The sequence below is a fragment of the Hyperoodon ampullatus genome, assembly GCF_949752795.1.
Source record: "Hyperoodon ampullatus genome assembly, chromosome: 4".
Lineage (NCBI taxonomy): Eukaryota > Metazoa > Chordata > Mammalia > Artiodactyla > Ziphiidae > Hyperoodon > Hyperoodon ampullatus.
In genome coordinates, this window is record NC_136917.1 from 52,943,773 (window position 1) to 52,966,223 (window position 22,451).

Here is a 22,451-nt window from a genome sequence, read left to right on the forward strand (position 1 = left end):
TCTCTTTTCTTTTTACTGGTAAAATTACTGGTAGCATGGGATGTGGAATTGGAGATAATGGCAGCTTTCTTGTCATCATGAGGAGACAGCTTGGATAAGAATAAAGCAAGCACAGAGAAATGCAGAGTAGAGAGATGGGAAAACTAGAATTTCGGAAAAAAAACCAACAACAAAACTTTGTGCTCCAGATCCAGCTGTACCTGAAGTCAAAAAATCCACTCTTGGTCTTCCCACTTTAAAAATCTCTATTTTTTTCATGTTAAAGCCTCTTTGAACTAGAGTTTCTGCCGATTGCAATGAAAAGATTACTGGCTAACAACTATTATCAACCTTAGTTGATAAGACTATTAGATTAACACTATTATCAATCTTAACATCATTTTATAGAATGGACCCCAGAATTATGTTACAGGAAAACTTTATCAAATAGACAATTCTGACATCTGTAAAAATATATTTCTTACTATGAACTACTATAATTATTCATTAATTAAGACATTTGTTCATTTTATTCAACAAATATTCCTTGCAGATATACTCTTTTTCAGACACTGTGTTCTGTTTTATATATTATACCAATTATTAACTTGATTTTCTCTCTCACTTCTTTGTGATCTTTCAGTGGGCAGAATACTCTCGCCCAATCCCAAATAAAACTAAGATTTTGGAAATAAAAATAGAGGCAAGATCTCTCTGTTTGAAGTGTTTTGTTCTTTTAAAAATTATGTTAAGACTCATGTTCTTTGAGAAGGAACAATTAATTCTCTCAAACTCCTCTTTTTCTACCCCCTTTACACATGTCCCATATTAATTATCTCCATAATTTTCTGACTATAATTTTGGAACATTTTAGAATTTATTGTCTCCCAAAATTATGATTAGAATAAATGGGCAGTTTAAGAATAAATCCACATCTAGATCTTTCCCTACTGCAACAGAATCAGTTGGGATTATTATTTAAAATGAAAATTCGGGAGCTCCTTTTGCTCAGAGATTCTAAACTGGAGTCTTTGGGTAGTGTCCTAGAATTTGCATCTTAACCAGCTCTCTTGGAGAATCACATGTACACAAATGTTTTGGAATTACCTGGTTACTTAGGAAAAATTCTATAAGCATTCCAGGATATAGTGAAGGCATGGATTGACTTTGAGACCTAGATCATCAACATTTAAATATTATTTATCTGCTCTAGTCTATACCTGATAGCAAATAATTATTTTAATAATCATAAACATTTCACACAGATGAAAGACCTGCTAAATATTATTCACATATTAATGTATGAGCAGAACAGTATTAATTAATCATAGGTAGACTCTATAGATCATAATATCTATTTATTAAATTTAATTATAGAGTCCAAACTCTGTCTAATGAGGGATCTGCTGACTGATATTAACTTAAGCTGGAAAAATTGGTCTACTATTACTTTTCTCAAGCAAATAAAATGGCTTGCTCCTAAATTCTGTTCTTATATATTTCATCTAAACTCCTAAAACATCTTGGTCATGGCTTTTTTTATATTAATTTTAGTTTGGAGGGTTTTTTTAATTTTTAATTAAATTTAATTTTTTTATACAGCAGGTTCTTATTAGTCATCAGTTTCATACACATCAGTGTACACATGTCAATACCAGTAGCCCAATTCATCACACCACCACCCCCAAACCCCTGCTGCTTTCCCCCCTTGATGTCCATATGTTTGTTCTCTACATCTGTTTCTCAATTTCTGCCCTGCAAATCAGTTCATCTCTACCATTTTTCTAGGTTCCACATATATGCATTAATATACGATATTTGTTTTTCTCTTTCTGACTTACTTCACTCTGTATGAGAGTCTCTAGATCCATCCATGTCTCAACAAATGACCCAATTTCATTCCTTTTTATGGCTGAGTAATATTCCATTGTATATATGTACCACATCTTCTTTATCCATTCATCTGTCAATGGGCATTTATGTTGCTTCCATGACCTGGCTATTGTAAATAGTGCTGCAGTGAACATTGGGGTGCACGTGTCTTTTTGAATTATGGTTTTCGTAGGGTATATGCCCAGTAGTGGGATTGCTGAATCAAAAGGTAATTTTATTTTTAGTTTTTTAAGGAACCTCCATACTGTCTTCCATAGTGGCTGTATCAATTTACCTTCCCACCAAAAGTGCAACAGGGTACCCTTTTCTCCACACCCTCCCCAGCATTTGTTGTTTGTAGATTTTCTGATGATGCCCACTCAAACTGGTGTGAGGTGATACCTCATTGTAGTTTTGATTTGCGTTTCTCTAATAATTAACGATGTTGAGCAGCTTTTCATGTGCTTCTTGGCCATCTGTATGTCTTCTTTGGAGAAATGTCCATTTAGGTCTTCTGCCCATTTTTGGATTAGGTTGTTTGTTTTTTTTAATATTGGGCTGCATAAGCTATTTATATATTTTGAAGATTAATCCTTTGTCCATAGATTCATTTGCAAATATTTTCTACCATTCTGAGGGTAGTCTTTTTGTCTTGTTTATGGTTTCCTTTGCTGTGCAAAAGCTTTTAAGTTTCATTAGGTCCCATTTGTTTATTTTTGTTTTTATTTCCATTACTCTAGGAGGTGGATCAAAAAATATCTTGCTGTGATTTATGTCAAAGAGTGTTCTTCCTAGATTTTCCTCTAAGAGTTTTATAGTGTCTGGCCTTACATTTAGGTCTTTAATCCATTTTCAGTTTATTTTTGTGTATGGTGTTAGGGAGTGTTCTAATTTCATGCTTTTACATGTAGCTGTCCAGTTTTCCCAACACCACTTATTGAAAAGACTGTCTTTTCTCCATTGTATATGTTTGCCTCCTTTTTCATAGATTAGTTGAGCAGAGGTGTGTGGGTTTATCTCTGGTCTTTCTATCTTGTTCCATTGATCTATATTTCTGTTTTTGTGCCAGTAACATATTATCTTGATTACTGTAGCTTTGTGGTATAGTCTGAATTCAGGGAGTCTGATTCCTCCAGCTCTGTTTTTTTCTCTCAAGACTGCTTTGGCTATCGGGGTCTTTTGTATCTCCATGTAAATTTTAAGATTTTTGGTTCTAGTTCCGTAAAAAAATGCCATTGGTAATTTGATAGGAATTGCATTGAATCTGTAGTTTGCTTTGGGTAGTAGAGTCATTTTCACAGTATTGATTCTTCCAATCCAAGAACATGGTATATCCCTCCATCTGTTGGTATCATCTTTAATTACTTTCATCAATGTCTTATAGTTTTCTACATATAGGTCTTTTGTCTTCCTAGGTAGGTTTATTCCTAGGTATTTTATTCTTTTTGTTGCAGTGGTAAGTGGGAGTGGTTCCTTAATTTCTCTTTCAGATTTTTCATCATTAGTGTATAGGAATGCAAAAGATTTCTGTGCATTGATTTTGTATCCTGCAATTTTGCCAAATTCATTGATTAGCTCTAGTAGTTTTATGGTGGCATCTTTAGGATTCTCTATGTATAATACCATGTCATCTGCAAAGAGTGACAGTTTTACTTCTTCTTTTCCAATTTGTATTCCTTTTATTTCTTTTTCCTCTCTGATTGCTGTGGCTAGGACTTCCAAAAATATGTTGAATACTAGTGGTGATAGTGGACATCCTTGTCTTGTTCCTGATCTTAGAGGAAATGCTTTCAGTTTTTCACCATTGAGAATGATGTTTGCTGTGGGTTTGTCGTATATGGCCTTTATTATATTGAGGTAGGTTCCCTCTATGCCCAATTTCTGGAGAGTTTTTATCATAAGTGGGTGCTGAATTTTGTCAAAAGTTTTTTCTGTACCTATTGAGATGATCATATGGTTTTTATTCTTCACTTTGTTAATATGGAGTATCACATTGATTGATTTGCATATATTGAAGAATCCTTGCATCCCTGGAACAAATCCCACTTGATCATGGTGTATGATCCTTTTAATGTGTTGTAGGGTTCTGTTTGCTAGTATTTTCTTGAAGATTTTATCATTTATATTCAGCAGTGATATGGGTCTTTAATATTCTTTTTTTGTAGTGTCTTTGTCTGGTTTTGGTATCAGGGTGATGGTGGCCTTATAGAATGAGTTTCGGAATGTTCTTTCCAACACAATTTTTTAGAAGAATTTGAGAAGGATGGGTGTTAGCTCTTCTCTAAATGTTTGATAGAATTCACCTGTGAAGCCGTCTGGTCCTGGACTTTTGTTTGTTGGAAATTTTTAATCACAGTTTCAATTTCCTTACTTGTGATTGGTCTGTTCATATTTTCTATTTCTTCCTGGTTCAGTCTTGGAAGGTTATACCTTTCTAAGAATTTGTCCATTTCTTCCAAGTTGTCCATTTTATTGGCATAGAGTTGCATGTAGCAGTCTCTTAGGATGTTTTGTATTTCTGCGGTGTCTTTTGTAACTTCTCCTTTTTCATTTCTAATTTTATTTATTTGAGACCTCTCCGTCTTTTACTTGATGAGCCTGGCTAATGGTGTATCAATTTTGTTTGTCTTCTCAAAGCACTGGCTTTCATTTTTATTGATCTTTTTTATTGTTGTCTTTGTTTATATTTCATTTATTTCTGATCTGTTCTTTATGATTTCTTTCCTCCTGCTAACTTCTGGGTTTTCTTTGTTCTTTTTTCTCTAGTTCCTTTAGGTGTAACGTTAGATTGTTTATTTGAGATTTTTCTTGTTTCTTGAGGTAGGCTTTTATAGCTATAAACTTCTCTCTTAGAACTGCTTTTGCTGCATCCCATATGGTTTGAATCTTCGTGTTTTCACTGTCATTTGTCTCTAGGTATTTTTTGATTTCCTCTTTGATTTCTTCAGTGATTGCTTGGTTATTTAGTAACATATTGTTTAGCCTCCATGTGTTTGTGTTTTTTACGTTTTTTTCCCTATAATTGATTTCTAATCTCATAGCGTTGTGGTCAGAAAAGATGCTTGATATGATTTCAGTTTTCTTAAATTTACTGAGGCTTGATTTGTGAGCCAAGATGTGACCTATCCTGGAGAATGTTCTGTGCGCACTTGAGAAGAAAGTGTAATCTGCTGTTTTTGGATGGAATGTCCTGTAAATATCAATTGTGTTATTTAAAGCTTCTGATTCCTTATGTTTTTTTCATTTTGGATGATCTGTCCATTGGTGTAAGTGAAGTGTTAAAGTCCCCCACTATTATTGTGTTACTGTCGATTTCCTCTTTTATAGCTGTTAGCAGTTGCCTTATGTATTGAGGTGCTCCTATGTTGGGTGCATATATATTTATAATTGTTATATCTTCTTCTTGGATTGACCCCTTGATCATTATGTAGTGTCCTTCCTTGTCTCTTATAACCTTCTTAGTTTAAAGTCTATTTTGTCTGATATGAGTATTGCTACTCCAGCTTTCTTTTGATTTCCATTTGCATGGAAGATCCTTTTCCATCCCCTCACTTTCAGTCTGTATGTGTCCCTAGGTCTGAAGTGGGTCTCTTGTAGACAGCATATATATGGGTCTTGTTTTTGTATCCATTCAGCAAGCCTGTGTCTTTTGGTTGGAGCATTTAATCCATTCACGTTTAAGGTAAGTATCGATTTGTATGATCCTATGACCATTTTCTTAATTGATTTGTGTTTGTGTTTGTATGTCCTTTTCTTCTCTTGTGTTTCTCACTTAGAGAAGTTCCTTTAGCATTTGTTGTAGAGCTTGTTTGGTGGTGCTGAGTTCTCTTTGCTTTTGCTTGTCCGTAAAGCTTTTAATTTCTCCATCGAATCTGAATTAGATCTTTGCCAGGTAGAGTAATCTTGGTTGTAGGTTCTTCCCTTTCATCACTTTAAGTATATTAGGCCACTCCCTTCTGGCTTGTAGAGTTTCTGCTTAGAAATCAGCCATTAACCTTATGGGAGTTCCCTTGTATGTTATTTGTCATTTTTCCCTTACTGTTTTCAATAATTTTTCTTTGTCTTTAATTTTTACCAGTTTGATTATTATGTGTCTCAGCGTCTTTCTCCTTGGGTTTATCCTGTATGGGACTCTCTGTGCTTCCTGGACTTGGGTGGCTATTTCCTTTCCAATGTTAGGGAAGTTTTCGACTATAATCTCTTCAAATATTTTCTCAGGTTCTTTCTCTCTCTCTTCTCCTTCTGGGACCCCTATAATGTGAAGGTTGTTGCATTTAATGTTGTCCCAGAGGTCTCTTAGGCTGTCTTCATTTCTTTTCATTCTTTTTCTTTATTCTGTTCTGCAGCAGTGAACTCCATCATTCTGTCTTCCAGGTAACTTATCCGTTCTTCTGCCTCAGTTATTCTGCCATTGATTCCTTCTAGTGTAGTTTTCATTTCAGTTATTGTATTGTTCATCTCTGTTTGTTTGTTCTTTAATTCTTCTAGGTCCTTGATAAACATTTCTTGCATCTTATCCTTCTTTGCCTCCATTCTTTTTCCGAGGTCCTGGATCATCTTCACTATCATTATTCTGAATTCTTTGTCTGGAAGGTTGCCTATCTCTACTTCATTTATTTTTTTTTCTTGGGTTTTGTTCCTTCATCTGGTACATAGCCCTCTGCCTTTTTATCTTGTCTGTCTTTCTGTGAATGTGGTTTTTGTTCCACAGGCTGCAGGATTGCAGTTCTTCTTGCTTCTGCTCTGGAGGTTTTTTATTTTTAATTTTTTGTGTAGTTGATTTACAATGTTGTGTTAGTTTCAGGTGTACAGGAAAGTGAATCAGTGATACATATACCACTCTTTTTTAGATTCTTTTCCCATACAGGCTGTTACAGTGTATTGAGTAGAGTTCCCTGTGCTATACAGTAGGTCCTTATTAGTTATCTATTTTATATGTAGTAGTGTATATGTGTCAATTGAGTTTGGGGTTTTGAAGTTCATTTAAAAATTTGTATTGCCTTGCAAAAAAAAGTCGGTACAGTGGATCCGTGTAGCAAGAACTGGATGTCAGAATGAGATCTTGTAATGTAGACATAGCTGCCTAAAGTTGGGATTTGGAGAGAAGGACTGAAATAGAAACTCAGATCAACGTAGATGCTTATGATACTTTATTTTTCAGTTTCATAAATCAAGTGGAAATCTTATTGTGCTTACAAAGTTTTCTGGGCCCTGGTAATGTTTTTGCATTGTTTTATATAAAAACACTCATGCTAAATAAAGGAACTTGGGAAGAGTTTCTTTCTCAAGAAGATTACTCCAAATGTTGGCCTCTGATTCTGGCCAGCTAGTTTACAATTATTGATGTCATTTATTCATTCATCCATCCATCCATCCATCCATCCATCCATCCAACAATGTTTATAAAATACCTGCAGTATGCCCTGCACTGTACTAAGCACTTGGGATGGAATGTTGAACAATAGGGACCTAGCTCTGCCCTCAAGTATCTTATCCTTTGGTTATTCTACTGATCTGTCCATCTGATCCTATGTGGAGGGATCCAGAGCATAGTCTTTCTCAACTTTCAGAAGAACATTATTTTAGTTCCCATAAATTATAGACTTATTGGCTTACTAGATATTTCATCTAAAATGCCTGATGATGTATACTGTGGTTCTGTGCATCTCAGTCCAATGTCCTGCAGGAGGCATACACAGGTTATTCCACTAATTATCACTACTTTCTTGCAGAGAATCTTGTCATGGATTGTATAAGACAGTACAAGAGTATTGTGCCCTTCACTAATTTATGACTCCAATCTATAGCATGTACACCCCAAATTACTTCATTAGAAAGAATATAAATATTCATACCGACCCCCAGAATAACTTTAGGATCAGAAGGCCCATCCTGAGGGACCAGCTATGACATTAATCCCTTGTGGGTTCTATCAGCCAATGTTGGCAATTATGATCAGTACTACTTAGGAAAATAATTAGATCAGGCTTGCTCATTACTCCAGAGTATGGGTTCTGAAGGAGCAAGTGCTCACACAGAACTGTTCAATGAATTGTAGAGTATGCCAAATGACTGTCATTCTGGCTAATGATGGTCTGATAAATCTCTCTTAGTCGTCTAGATTTCTAAGTGGTGATGTTTTCACTGACAGGACGATCTAATTTTAGATCTTGTGCTTGGGAGAGTCAAATCTATCTTTTCTAGTTTTGTCAGATAGTTAATGGGAAGAGACAATTAGTGGTAATATTGAGGCTCTGAGAACACTGGAAAAAGTCGACTTTAAGGTAATGTTTTAGTAACAAAATTACACAAGACTCATCACATCTACATCCCACATTGTTACTTCTATATTCTCTGATCCTGGGGAGACAGATTGATTAAGCAGTTTATTGTTGTCATTTTTTAGTATTCTTTTAGGTCTTGGAATCACATCCTGTACATGCAGGTACAGTACTTTAGATTGGATGCTTTTTTTTTGCCATTAACATTGGGGTGAGGTTGATGTAGGTTTTTCCCTTAGTGGAGCCAGAAACGTTTTCCCACTCTCTATTACAAACTAAGGTAGCTTCCATGGACCTAGTCATGACTTGGCCTCTGGTAATGGTGGTAAAACTAACACAATTGACATAAACATGCTCATATAGTATTTCATACTGTAAAATATTGTCATACACATTTTTTAAACATCTTTATTGGGGTATAATTGCTTTACAATGGTGTGTTAGTTTCTGCTGTATAACAAAGTCAATCAGCCATATATATACATATATCCCCAATTCTCCTCCCTCTTGTGTCTCCCTCTTACCCTCCCTATTCCACCCCTCTAGGTGCTCACAAAGCACAGAGCTGATCTCCCTGTAGTAGGCGGCTGCTTCCCGCTAGCTATCTGTTTTACATTTGGTAGTGTATATAATTCCATGCCACTCTCTCAGTTCGGCGCAGCTTACCCTTCCCCCTCCCCATGTCCTTGAGTCCATTCTCTGTGTCTGCGTCTTTATTCCCTTCTTGCCCCAGGTTCTTCATAACCATTGAAAAAAAATTTTTTTTGATTCCATATATATGTGTTAGCATACACATTTTTATATTTGATTTTTGAAGCTGTGCCACGGGGTGGTTATTATCAAGCTTACTTTACAGATGGGGAAGTTAAGTCTCAGTGGGAGACTTATTTAAGGTCACATGGCTTGGAAGATGTAGACCTAAACTAAAACCTAGTTCTTCTTAATCCAGTATCCTTTTCCTTTCCCACAACACTGAATGCCATTTGAAAAGATAGCTGTTGCATTATGCACTATCCAGATTTTACCCTGAACTGTCTTTGGATATATCTGATAAGATAATGAAAATGCAATAATAGTAACAGTAATAATGATAGTTTAATATTAAGGGTGTATGCTCTGATAGACCTTTATTCAAATCCCACAGATTGTTTGACCCTGAGCAACTGATTTAAATTCTCTAAGACTCAGTTTCCACATCTGTTGAAAGCAATCATTGTCTCTTAATATTTTAAGGATTAAATGATATCATCCACATAATAACAGTAGTGAGATAATGATGATGATGACGATGTCTGTTGGCTTGGGATCCTAGCTATAGTAAGTGCCAGATATTTTACATACATCATCTCTGAGTTTTGTAATAATCCTGTGACATGTGTATTTTAATTCTCAATTTACATATGAGGAAATGAATATTAGAATACTTATGTAACTGGCTGTAGATTAAATGGCCAACATTAGGCTGTGTTCGGATTTGAACCCACATTAGCCTGGCTACAAAATCCGTATTCTCTGCTGCTTTAGTTGTTTCAAAGCATTCTTAATTCGGAAGAAATTATGTTTTGGAAAAAAAATAGTTTAATGAAAATCTAAATTGTGCCCCACAAATTTGTGATTCTGTACTTAGCAGACCAGCAAATGGTGATTCAGGCTTACAGCAAAAGAGCTTTAGTGCTTTTTGAAGGACTTACACCTCTATTCTTACATCTTGCCTCCTCTATAAATCTGGGAGGTAGTCAAGGAAAAAATTCGCACACTTCACAGCCGAGGAAGGGGAGGCCCAGAGGAGTGAAATTTCCCATCAAAGATCACACAGCAAGTGGAATTTTGTTCTATTTCCCAGACACTTTTCCTCTGTGACCTTAAAATAGGCACATAGGGGTAGGGCTATTTCTTAGGCTCATATAATTTGTGGATAAAGATTTTTTTCCCCCAAGGCATTGCAAAGGATTACAATTGGAAAGTTTTCTTTCTTTGTTTTTTTTTCTCCCAGTTGTATTAGTCTTCAATTTAGTTAGTATAAACTGTGAGTCAGTACTCAGGTTCCAGTCCTGCTCTGCCACATACCAGATAATAAAATAGGCCATGTAGCCTATTTGGGCCTACATTTCCTCTTGTAGAAAATGAGGATGTTGATACTTATTCTTATCCCACAGGGCTGTTAAGAGCATCTAACCAGAGGCTGTAGGTGATAAGAACGTGATCTCAATATCCAATTTGTGGATGCACTCTACCCATGCAGCATAATGTCCTCTTTCTTAACTACACCATGATTTCCTTTTCGGGAATCACCTCTCTCCCATTATGTGTAGTTTTGTAGGGGTTGGGAATCAGGGTCTCCCCTTCCCACGATGGCAGTCATAGGTGTCCTGGAGGCCACTGCAGGCTCCTCTCACCAGATCTTTCCTCCTCACGACAGCGCAGCCATAGGGCAGGCAAAGGCCCTAAGTCAGACAGATGGGGCTGGAACTGAATCCTCAGCAAAGTGACAGAGAGAGAAGAAACAAAACAACTCCAACAAGTTAATCATTTGATTCCACTACAGCTCCTTCAGGAGACAGAGTAGTAACTCCTCTACCCAATAAGTAGTCTGTTGTTCCATTCTGGAGCTGGGTTCTCCATCCTACCCAGCAAGTCTATAGGAATCCATTCTCCTACTGAGTTTTCTATTAAGTTAGCCAGAGTTTGATTCTGTTGATTGCAGTGAAGGAATCCTAACTATTATATTTCCAAGTTTTTAATCACATTTCCTTGATTTTAAGATGTCATAACTTTAATATGTACCATTGATTTTCTGGGACAAAAGAAAGCAGCATTGCACAGTATTCAATAGTTATTATATTAATATATTGAAGACCAATAGGCATCCTGATTTGTGAAATGTGAAACATGAAAGGTGGAATGTGAAAAAATGTGCGTGTTAGAACTGAGTAAATATGGTACTTATGTTATCATTGTTAGTAAATTATAGCAGGATAATAATTATGACAACTAAGCATTTTTATGTACATAGAACCCAGAGGAGTGACGGAAGCATGCCAGAGGAGTCCATTCTAAAATTCTCTTGATTGCTTCTCTGAGAATTCCTGAATTTATTGCCTTTTGGTGTGAGAAGTCTCCAGTTTTGGCTGCCAGCTAATTTCCAAAGTTGAAGGCAGTTCTGATTTACAGTGAGTGGGAGTTTTGCAGGAAAATAGCATACAGCAGTAGGGAGAAGCTCTCTGAAGTTGTTCTGAACATACAGTTAATGGGGAGTTATCTTTGAGAGATATTTTTATAGCTTCCTACATATAGTTGGTGAAAAATTAGCCTTGATGTGGGAGGTGGAGCTTATCAATTTGGCTTCTCATCAACTTTGTTAAGCCGCTGATTCTTAGGTGTTTTTATAATTTATTACTAAGATGTGTAAGTCTATGTTGGCAGCCTTGATTAACAGATTAATGATCACTGCTCCCTGCGATGTAATTCTCATTGTTGCCCCATCAGAACTATAAATTTATGTCTGAGTTTAGGAGCAGGTGACGGTGACAATCTGGCATGGACATATATACACTACCAAATATAAAATAGATAGCTAGTGGGAAGCAGCCACATAGCACAGGGAGATCAGCTCGGTGCTTTGTGTGACCACCTACAGGGGTGGGATAAGGAGGGAGGGAGGGAGACACAAGAGGGAGGAGATATGGGGATATATGTATAGTATAGCTGATTCACTTTGTTATACAGCAGCAACTAACACACAATTGTAAAGCAATTATGCTCCAATAAAGATGTTAAAAAAAAAAAAAAAAGTAAGAAAGAAAGAAACCATAGGAGGAATAAGAGGATTTGGGGCTGTTTCACTGAAGACAAAGAAATGTCCTAAAGAAACAATTTTCCAAGTTGCAGTTTTGACTTGACTGTGGCAGTGACTTAGTTGGAAAACAATGTGATAATGAACTGTAGCAGGATCAAGAGGAGGGGGGTCTATTAGTGACTCCAAACCTACTTGCTGTGCAGATCTTGCAACTCTGCTTTTGTTTCCATCTCCTCCTCTGTAGAGCAAGAGCAATTGTTCATAATTTGACTGCCATTTGCATCATGCTTAATGAGTTAAGGCTGCATCTTCCCATGGCCCAGCTTATCACAGACGGGCTGCAGATTTAATGAGATGATGCATCTCTGCTCTATCACCTCCTAGCTCTCTAAGCAACGTCAGTTATGTAACCCTTTATATCTCACTCCCTCATTTGGCAAATGGGGATAATGACAACACCCACCTCATTGTTTTGTTATAAAAATTACTCTATGCCTGTGACAGGCTTAGCAGGGTAAGTATTTAGTAAACGTTAGCTACATTATTTAGTAGAAGGGCAAGAAGATATTTGTGATGGGTACTATGTAGATTAAATGCACTGGTTTATGATTCTTATTAGCAGGGGTTTGACAAACTATGGCCTCTGAGTCAAATCTAGCCTGCCATGTGTTTTGGATATAAAGTTTTATTGGAACACAGCCGTGCTCATTTGTTTATGTATTGTCAGTGGCTGCTTGTGTGTTATCAAAGCAAGGTTGAGTAGTTATAGTACAGATCCTATGGCACATAAACTTAAAATGTATACTATCTGGCCCTTTACAGGAAAGGTGTGCCAACCCCTGGTGTTTGTCAAGAAAACTGACACAAATCCCAAATTCATGTAATTTACATTTAGTAAGTTTGGTTGAATTCTAATTTATTTAATTTTTATCCCACTGATAACTAATAGACATTCAGAAGGTTTCCTTTTTTTTTCATTTGTAAATAATTCTTCAATAAATTACACAGAACATATGTGAATATATCTGTAGGCTATGTTCCTACACATGAAATTTTAGAGGTAAGTATTTGGGTCACCTCAGTTGATGTGCTTGCAGATTTACCGATGGGACATAGTGAATATTCTCACCACTAAAGTTGTCAGAACTGAGTACAGAATTGAGCTGTCAGTTCTAATTCCCTGTAACAGAGTTTATCATTAATTAGTGTCTTTGATTGAGCCAGAGGTTGTAGTCCCCAGAGAAAAAACACAACACTGAAGCTCAAGGAATTGACTTCTTGTCAGATGAGGTTAGCTATCAAGATTCCTACCCATCACAAGTACTCTTCTGGCTGGTCATTACTTCCATCTCTCAGTTCATTGTTGTTGCCTTTGGGCCTCATAATAGGTTGCCTGGATAGAGTCAGCAGTCTTAATGTAATTTTCCATCTGGATCATCACATCTGTTGTCCATAAAAGGCTTATGACTGCATAACTCTGGATAAGAGAACAGTATTATTCTTTTATGCAAGGTGCTTTTATTCCTAAAACTTGAACTGTTTATGAAACATGAAGACCTGATTGTGGAAACAGAAGTTTTATCCTTAGTAAAGTGCCCTTTGTTTTTCTTTTGACATACTCAGGGTGATGGCACCACCTGCAAAGACATACCTGAGGGTTCACTATTGCTGCACATGATTATGATATATTGATTAGTAGATTGTAGAGATTCACTGACTATGATGAGATAGTATTTTAAAACAAGTTACTATGTTAAATCTGGAGTCAAAAACTCAAAAGGCAATAGGGGTCAGGCATATAATAGTAATGGTAAACTGGAGCCTTCAGGTCCCATTTGTAGAGAAGGGTGGCTATCTGGTCCCAGCCAACTGTTGCTACACTGTCTTATTTTTCCAAAAGAAAAGTGAAACTCTTCCAAGTTTTAGAAATTTGCAACTACTTCAAAATAAAAATCAAAAGCAGTGTTCCTGCCACTACTTCAGGAAAAGGGCTTGTGTGTGGTAACAAGACTTCTTCAAGATACATCAGAAATTCATCTACACGTGGAACAACTCCAACAGAACACCTACTGAACGCTGACAGAAGACCTCAGACCCCCCAAAAGGCAAGAAACTCCCCACATACCTGGGTAGGTCAAAAGAAAAAAAGAATAAACAGAGACAATCGGATATGGACGGGACCTGCACCAGTGGGAGGGAGCCGTGAAGGAGGGAAGGTTTCTACACACTACAAGCCCCTTCGAGGGCGGAGACTGCAGGTGGCGGAGGGGGAAAGCTTCGGAGTAGCGGAGGAGAGCACAGCAACAGGGGTGTGGAGGGCAAAGCAGAGAGATTTTGGCACAGAGGATCGGTGCCCTCAGGCACACACCAGCCCGAGAGACTTGTCTGCTCGGCCGCCAGGGCGGGCGGGGCTGGGAGCTGAGGCTCGGGTATCGGCTTTCAGTCGGAGCGCAGGGAGAGGTCTGGGGCTGGCGGCAGGAAGAGAGCCTGAAGGGGTTAGTGCTAGCCCGGAGGGAGTCCGGGGAAAGGGTCTGAAGCTACCGGAGAGGCAAGAGACTTTTTTCCCTTTTGTTGCCTGGTGCGCGAGGAGAGGGCATTCCCCTCCCTCCCCTCTGCCTGAGTGAGCCAGAGCCCCCGAATCAGCGGCTCCTTTAAACCCGTCCTGTCTGAGCGAAGAACGGACGCCCTCCGGCGACCTACGCGCACAGGCGGGGCCAGGTCCAAGGCTGAGACCCGGGAGCTGTGAGAGCAGAGACAGGGAAATCTCTCTGTGCAGCCTCCGAGGCAGCGGATTAAAGCTCCACGGTCCATTTGATGTGCCCTGCGTCTGTGGAGTGCATGAATGGACAGCGAATCATCCCAAATTGAGGAAGTGGACCTTGAGGACAAGATTTAAGACTTTCCCCCCCTTTTTTTTTCCTCTTTTTACAACGAATTATCTCAAATTAAGGAGGTGGACTTAGCAAGATTTCAGACTTTTCGCCCTTTTCCTCTTTTTACAACGAATTATCCCAAATCGAGGAGGTGGACTTGGAGAGCAAGATTTTTGATTTTTCCCCCTGCTCTCTTTTTGTGAATGTGTATGTGTAATCTTCTGTGTAAGATTCTCTCTGTATAGCTTTGCTTCCACCATATGTCCCAGGGTTCTTTCGGTCCGTGTTTTTTTCCAATAATTACATTTTAATTTTAATAACGCTACTATATTTCATACTTTATTCTATTTTACTTTACCTGCTCTTTCTTTTTTTCCTACCTTCCCTTCCTCCCTCCCTCCCTCCGCTCCTCCTTTCCTTCTTTCTTTTTTTTCCTCCATCCCTCCCTCCCTCCCACCCTTCTTCTTTCCACTTTCTTTTTCTTTCCTTCCTCCCTCCCTCCCTCCCTCCTGTCTTTCTTTCTTTCTTTCCTTCCTCCCTCCCTCCCTCTCTTCTTCCATTCACTCTTCCTTTTGCTTTCATTCCTCCCTCCCTCCCTCCTTTCTTTCCTTTCTTTCCATCCTTCCTCCCTCCCTCCTTTCTTTCTTTCTTCCTTCCTTCCTTCCTTACTTCCCATCTTCCTTTCTTTCAATCTCTCTTTCTTTCTTCTACTAATTATTTCTTTCTACTTTTTCTCACTGTTATTCTGAGCCGGGTGGATGAAAGGCTCTTGGTGCTGCAGCCAGGAGTTAGTGCTGTGCCTCTGAAGTGGGAGAGCCAACTTCAGGACACGGGTCCACAAGAGACCTCCCAGCTCCACATAATATCAAGCAGCGAAAATCTCCCAGGGATCTCCATCTCAACACCAGCACCCAGCTTCAGTCAACAACCAGCAAGCTACAGTGCTGGTCACCCTATGCCAAGCAACTAGCAAGGCAGGAACACAACCCCACCCATTAGCAGAGAGGATACCTAAAAACATAATAAGGCCACAGGCACCCCAAAACACACCACCAGACGTGGACCTGTCCACCAGAAAGACAAGATCGAGCTTCAACCACCAGAACACAGGCATTAGTCCCCCCCACCAGGAAGCCTACACAACCAACTGAAACAACCTTAGCCACGGGGGACAGACACCAAAAACAACGGGAACTACGAATCTGCAGCCTGCAAAAAGGAGACCCCAAACACAGTAACATAAGCAAAATGAGAAAGCAGAAAAACACACAGCAGGTGAAGGAGCAAGATAAAAACGTACCAGACCTAACAAATGAAGAGGTAATAGGCAGTCTACCTGAAAAAGAATTCAGAATAATGATAGTAAAGCTGATCCAAGATTCTATTTCCCAGATCCAAAATCTTGGAAATAGAATAGACAATATGCAAGAAACAGTTAACAAGGACCTAGAAGAACTAAAGATGAATCAAGCATCGATTAAAAACACAATAAATGAAATGAAAAATACTCTAGATGGGATCAATAGCAGAATAACTGAGGCAGAAGAACGGATAAGTGAGGTGGAAGATAAAATAGTGGAAATAACTGATGCAGAGCAAAATAAAGAAAAAAGAATGAAAAGAACAGAGGACAGTCTCAGAGACCTCTGGGACAACATTAAACGCACCAACATTCGAATTATAGGGGTTCCAGAAGAAGAAGAGAAAAAGAAAGGGACTGAGAAAATATTTGAAGAGATTATAGTTGAAAACTTCCCTAATATGGGAAAGGAAATAGTTAATCAAGTCCAGGAGGCACAGAGAGTCCCATACAGAATAAATCCAAGGAGAAATACGCGAAGACACATATTAATCAAACTGTCAAAAATTAAACACAAAGAAATCATATTAAAAGCAGCAAGGGAAAAACAACAAATAACACACAAGGGAATCCCCATCAGGTTAACAGCTGATCTCTCAGCAGAAACTCTACAAGCCAGAAGGGAGTGGCAGGACATAATGAAAGTGATGAAGGAGAGAAACCTGCAACCAAGATTACTCTACCCAGCAAGGATCTCATTCAGATTTGATGGAGAAATTAAAACGTTTACAGACAAGCAAAAGCTGAGAGAGTTCAGCACCACCAAACCAGCTTTACAACAAATGCTAAAGGAACTTCTCTAGGCAAGAAACACAACAGAAGGAATATAACTACAATAACGAACCCAAAGCCATTAAGGAAATGGGAATAGGAACATACATATCGATAATTACCTTAAATGTAAATGGACTAAATGCTCCCACCAAAAGACACAGAGTGGCTGAATGGATACAAAAACAAGACCCATATATATGCTGTCTACAAGAGACCCACTTCAGACCTAGAGACACATACAGATTGAAAGTAAGGGGATGGAAAAAGATATTCCATGCAAATGGAAATCAAAAGAAAGCTGGAGTAGCAATTCTTATATCAGACAAAATAGACTTTAAAATAAAGACTATTAGAAGAGACAAAGAAGGACACTACATAACGATAAAGGGATCGATCCAAGAAGAAGATATAACAATTGTAAATATTTATGCACCCAACATAGGAGCACCTCAATACATAAGGCAAATACTAACAGCCATAAAAGGGGAAATCGACAGTAACACAATCATAGTAGGGGACTTTAACACCCCACTTTCACCAATGGACAGATCATCCAAAATGAAAATAAATAAGGAAACACAAGCTTTAAATGATACATTAAACAAGATGGACTTAATTGATATTTATAGGACATTCCACCCAAAAACAACAGAATACACATTTTTCTCAAGTGCTCATGGAACATTCTCCAGGATAGATCATATCTTGGGTCACAAATCAAGTCTTGGTAAATTTAAGAAAATTGAAATTGTATCAAGTATCTTTTCCGACCACAATGCTATGAGACTAGACATCAATTACAGGAAAAGATCTGTAAAAAATACAAACACATGGAGGCTAAACAATACACTACTCAATAATGAAGTGATCACTGAAGAAATCAAAGAGGAAATTAAGAAATACTTAGAAACAAATGACAATGGAGACACGACGACCCAAATCCTATGGGACGCAGCAAAAGCAGTTCTAAGGGGGAAGTTTATAGCAATACAATCCCACCTTAAGAAACAGGAAACATTTCGAGTAAACAACCTGACCCTGCACCTAAAGCAATTAGAGAAAGAAGAACAAAAAACCCCCAAAGTTAGCAGAAGGAAAGCAATCATAAAGATCAGATCAGAAATAAATGAAAAAGAAATGAAGGAAACGATAGCAAAGATCAACCAAACTAAAAGCTGGTTCTTTGAGAAGATAAACAAAATTGACAAACCATTAGCCAGACTCATCAAGAAAAGAAGGGAGAAGACTCAAATCAGTAGAATTAGAAATGAAAAAGGAGAAGTAACAACTGACACTGCAGAAATACAAAAGATCATGAGAGATTACTATAAGCAACTCTATGCCAATAAAATGGACAACCTGGAAGAAATGGACAAATTCTTAGAAATGCACAACCTACCAAGACTGACTCAGGAAGAAATAGAAAATATGAATAGACCAATCACAAGCACTGAAATTGAAACTGTGATTAAAAATGTTCCATCAAACAAAAGCCCAGGACCAGATGGCTTCACAGGCGAATTCTATCAAACATTTAGAGAAGAGCTAACACCCATCCTTCTCAAACTCTTCCAAACAATATCAGAGGAAGGAACACTCCCAAACTCATTCTACGAGGCCACCATCACCTTGATACCAAAACCAGGCAAGGATGTCACAAAGAAAGAAAACTACAGGCCAATATCACTGATGAACATAGATGCAAAAATCCTCAACAAAATACTAGCAAACAGAATCCAACAGCACATTAAAAGGATCATAGACCATGATCAAGTGGGGTTTATTCCAGGAATGCAAGGATTCTTCAATATACGCAAATCAATCAATGTGATACACCATATTAACAAGTTGAAGGAGAAAAACCATATGATCATCTCAATAGATGCAGAGAAAGCTTTTGACAAAATTCAACACCCATTTATGATAAAAACCCTGCAGAAAGTAGGCATAGAGGGAACTTTCCTCAACATAATAAAGGCCATATATGACAAACCCACAGCCAACATTGTCCTCAACGGTGAAAAACTGAAACCATTTCCACTAAGATCAGGAACAAGACAAGGCTGCCCACTCTCACCACTCTTATTCAACATAGTTTTGGAAGTTTTAGCCACAGCAATCACAGAAGAAAGGGAAATAAAAGGAATCCAAATTGGAAAAGAAGAAGTAAAGCTGTCACTGTTTGCAGATGACATGATACTATACATAGAGAATCCTAAAGATGCTACCAGAAAACTACTAGAGTTAATCAATGTATTTGGTAAAGTTGCAGGATACAAAATTAATGCACAGAAATCTCTGGCATTCCTGTACACTAATGATGAAAAATCTGAAAATGAAATCAAGAAAACACTCCCATTTACCATTGCAACAAAAAGAATAAAATATCTAGGAATAAACCTACCTAAGGAGACAAAAGACCTGTATGCAGAAAATTATAAGACACTGATGAAAGAAATTAAAGATGATATAAATAGATGGAGAGATATACCATGCTCCTGGATTGGAAGAATCAATATTGTGAAAATGACTCTACTACCCAAAGCAATCTACAGATTCAATGCAATCTCTATCAAACTACCACTGGCATTTTTCACAGAAGTAGAACAAAAAATTTCAAAATTTGTTTGGAAAAACAAAAGACCCCGAATAGCCTAAGCAATCTTGAGAACGAAAAACAGAGCTGGAGGAATCAGGCTGCCTGACTTCAGACTATACTACAAAGCTACAGTAATTAAGACAGTGTGGTACTGGCATAAAAACAGAAAGATAGATCAGTGGATCAGGATAGAAAGCCCAGAGATAAACCCACGCACATATGGCCAACTTATCTTTGATAAAGGAGGCAGGAATGTACAGTGGAGAAAGGACAGCCTCTTCAATAAGTGGTGCTGGGAAAACTGGACAGGGACATGTAAAAGTATGAGATTAGATCATTCCCTAACACCATACACAAAAATAAGCTCAAAATGGATTAAAGACCTAAATGTAAGGCCAGAAACTATCAAACTCTTAGAGGAAAACATAGGTAGAACACTCTATGACATAAATCACAGCAAGATCCTTTTGGACCCACCTCCTAGAGAAATGGAACTAAAAACAAAGATAAACAAATGGGACCTAATGAAACTTCAAAGCTTTTGCACAGCAAAGGAAACCATAAACAAGACCAAAAGACAACCCTCAGAATGGGAGAAAATATTTGCAAATGAAGCAACTGACAAAGGATTAATCTCCAAAATTTATAAACAGCTCATGCAGCTCAATAGCAAAAAAACAAACAACCCAATCCAAAAATGGGCAGAAGACTTAAATAGGCATTTCTCCAAAGAAGATATACAGACTGCCAACAAACACATGAAAGAATGCTCAACATCATTAAGCATTAGAGAAATGCAAATCAAAACTACAATGAGATATCATCTCACACCAGTCAGAATGGCCATCATCAAGAAATCTAGAAACAATAAATGCTGGAGAGGGTGTGGAGAAAAGGGAACACTCTTGCACTGCTGGTGGGAATGTGAATTGGTACAGCCACTATGGAGAACAGTATGGAGGTTCCTTAAAAAACTAAAAATAGAACTACCATATGATCCAGCAATCCCACTACTAGGCATATACCCTGAGAAAACCATAATTCAAAAAGAGACATGTACCAAAATGTTCATTGCAGCTCTATTCACAATAGCCCGGAGCTGGAAACAACCTAAGTGTCCATCATCGGATGAATGGATAAAGAAGATGTGGCACATATATACAATGGAATATTACTCAGCCATAAAAAGAAACGAAACTGAGCTATTTGTAATGAGGTGGATAGACCTAGAGTCTGTCATACAGAGTGAAGTAAGTCAGAAAGAGAAAGACAAATACCGTATGCTAACACATATATATGGAATTTAAAAAAAAAAAAATGTCATGAAGAACCTAGGGGTAAAACGGGAATAAAGACACAGACCTACTTGAGAATGGACTTGAGGATATGGGGAAGGGGAAGGGTAAGCTGTGACAAAGGGAAAGAGAGGCATGGACATATATACACTACCAAACGTAAGGTAGATAGATAGTGGGAAGCAGCCGCAGAGCACAGGGAGATCAGCTCGGTGCTTTGTGACCGCCTGGAGGGGTGGGATGGGGAGGGTGGGAGGGAGGGAGATGCATGAGGGAGGGGATGTGGGAACAGATGTATATGTATGACTGATTCACTTTGTTATAAAGCAGAAACTAATAAAAAAAAATCAAAAGCATATATGGCAGGCCAATTGAAATATGTCTTCTGGTTTTACTCCATCTATAAGCCATCAGCTGAGGTCTCTGCGTTAGAAATTAATAGCAGATTCTTAGGTGTCTTCTGGTTTTACTCCATCTATATGTCTTCTGGTTTTACTCCATCTATAAGCCATCAGCTGAGGTCTCTGCGTTAGAAATTAATAGCAGAGCTGAGGAGGGCTGGGGTGAAGTAGGAGGTCATAGGACTAGAAAGCTAACCTTCTAAAGCAAACTAGCACACTAGAATTCAAGGAAGAACTTGAAACATAGTCAGGGGTAGGCCAATCATGATGATCATAAATAACACTGGTCCAGTGGCTGTAGGAAAAAAAAGATCCATATAGTTAGAAGCTAGAATGATTGAGTATGGGAATGGCTCAGGATGAGAAATTCATAGCTAAGGCCATGAACATCTAGGAATTCCCCTTAGGAGCAAAGGCTTTGTCATCAGATAGACACACCAGCAGTGGGAATGACTTCTCTAAGCCTCCATTCCCATTCTGAGGACTAAATGAGAAAATGTGTGTAAAGTAGTTTGCATAGCCCTGATGGCATGGCTCATATTCAATATATATTAGCTGATGGAATTTAAAGTGTAAAATGGTCCTGAGTTTGTGAAAAAATATCATGCAATACACCTTTGATCTAGAATTCTTTTATACTCTCAGCACGTGTTTTGAGTTGGAATTATTTGCCATGTACCGATTTATTGGATAGTCACTATGGAATCCTGCACTGTTGTTGTTTCGTGACTGGACTTGTGAAGGGCCCAGAAAACTCTGCAGCATATCAGGAACCAGAGCCCTGGGAATTCTGTGATGCAGATGCTCATTGTCAGGGCAAAGGGTATTTGCCCTTAGGGACAGACGGTAGTCCTCAGTGATTGTTATGAGTTATGGACCAGGGTACTGGGCTGAGTCAGAAGAGAACTGTGAAGCATGTTCTAATGTGGAGAGGGTCTTGAGCTCTGCAATGTCTGTGAAAACTACTCCTGTGAGGGACTGTTGGGCCTCATAAGATCACCAAGGTCATCAAGAACCTTTCAGACTTGCCAGTGGCTCCAAAGAGGTCAAGACTAATGAGAGAGTTGATCTAGTGCTAGTAACATATTGTATTTATTTAGATTTGGTACTAGATTAATATCTTATTTTTATAGACCAGTGAATTCAAGGTGGGTGTCAGAAGAGGTTTGTCGTTGTGGAGGTACCTCTCGTTGCTTGCTGTAAGTTGAGCTGGGTGGGTCT